Genomic DNA, 1,907 nt, shown 5'->3' with positions numbered 1-1,907 from the left:
TATATTTTGATATTTATTTTATATGTTTAAATGCCATTTAACAAAGAAAAATCAACCAAAAAAGAGTTCGCGTGTCACCTCTGACACACGTGTCATAGGTTTGCCATCACTGATTTAGGGTGTCTACATGCAAGATCATATCATCTGCAAGCAGAGATACTACTTTTACCTTTTTTCCAATTTGGGTGCTTTTTATTTCTTTTTCTTGCCTAATTACTCCATTTAGAACTTCCAATACCATGTAAAATAGAAGCGGCGAAAGTGGACATCCTTGCTTTGTTCCTGATCTTAGAAGAAAGGCTTTCAATATTTCACCATTGAGTATGATGTTCATTGTGGGCTTTTTGTCTTCCTTCTGTTGATGTGGTGTATTACATTGATTAATTTTCATTTGTCGAACCATCCTTGCATTCCAGAAATAAATCCAAGTTGGTCATAATGTATAATCCTTTTAATATGCTGCTGAATTATGTTTTCTAATTCATAATTTTGTTCTTTGCTCCTCCTTCCACTAAGAATTGGAGTCAATTTCCCTCCCTTTGTGTCTGGCCTGCCCATAGTGACTTGCTTTGCAGAGAGTGCAACAGAAGTGACCTCCTGTGACTTCTGAGGCTAGTTCTACATTAGCCTTTGGGAACTATCTCTAAGCCATAAGCCCCTGAAAGACCATGTGGAATGACCAATGGAGAAGCACTGAGACTACATGAAGACGTAGAGATGTGCAGTCAGTCTCCAGCTGTCCAGCCTGTGGGCATTCATGTCACCCCAGCTATGAATCAGACATGATGAACAGAGACGATTCTTTTTTGTTGTTGTTGTTAAAGTTCCTTTTTTTAAAATATATTTTTTAATTGATTTCAGAGAGGAAGAGCGAGGGTGAGAGAGATAGAAACATCAATGATGAGAGAGAATCATTGATCAGCTGCCTCCTGCACACCCCACACTGAGGATTGAGCCCGCAACCTGGGCATGTGTTCTTGACCAGAATGGAATCCAGAACCCTTCAGTCCACAGACTGACAGTCTATCCACTGAGCCAAACCAGCTAGGGTGATGATTCTTTTCTTACGTGCCCTGAAGAAATTCCTGACCCACAGAATTATGAAAGATAACAACAAAATGGTGGTTCTTTTAGGGCACAATTTTTGGGTCAGTTTGTTAGGTAGCAATAGATAACAGGAACCAAACTATTCCCCTTTTGAAAAATATTTAGGTTGTATCCATTTTTTCTTCATTACGAACTATATTTTACATGTACTTTTTGAATATTCAAGAATTTCTCTAGGATAAATTCTCAGAGACATAATTGCTGGATAATAGGGCTATCTTTTCCTTGTTTCTCCATCCTCTGTTTTGATAAGTGTTGGCAATTTCCCTCTACAAAGAGCATATAAAGGTGACCTTTTTCCTTCATTCTCCCAAATATCTTTGATGACTCACTTCATCTTCTGTGTTTTGTTCACTTATGTCTAAATGAAAGAGAACAACTTCTACCCTACCTACAGGGCTGCGATTTAGTGATTAAAAGTGAAATCAGAATAACACCTTACAAACAAAATGTTATCTACTGTAATATGGGGACCTTGATCATTTATGGATGAGACAACTTTGACCTCATCTTTGTCCTTTTCACAAGATAGCCTGTGTCTGCTCATTGTCCTCCCACCCCCACTTGCATACACACGATATGAATATGTGTGTATGTCTTATATGTACATATACACAGATAGATGCAATATGAGTATTTAGTGTACCAATTTGAATTAATTTATGGGAACAATTACCAAAACTTGAATTAAATAAATATATTGTAAGAATTATAGCAGAGAAACGAAGATGGCGGCATAGGTAATCACCTATACATGCTGCCTCTCACAAACAAAACAAAATTACAACTAAACGGCCGCC

This window comes from Myotis brandtii, unplaced genomic scaffold (assembly GCF_000412655.1).
Source record: "Myotis brandtii unplaced genomic scaffold, ASM41265v1 scaffold174, whole genome shotgun sequence".
Classification (NCBI taxonomy): Eukaryota; Metazoa; Chordata; class Mammalia; order Chiroptera; family Vespertilionidae; genus Myotis; species Myotis brandtii.
The sequence above is the reverse complement of the archived record's forward strand: the minus strand, read 5'-3'. Positions refer to the sequence as shown.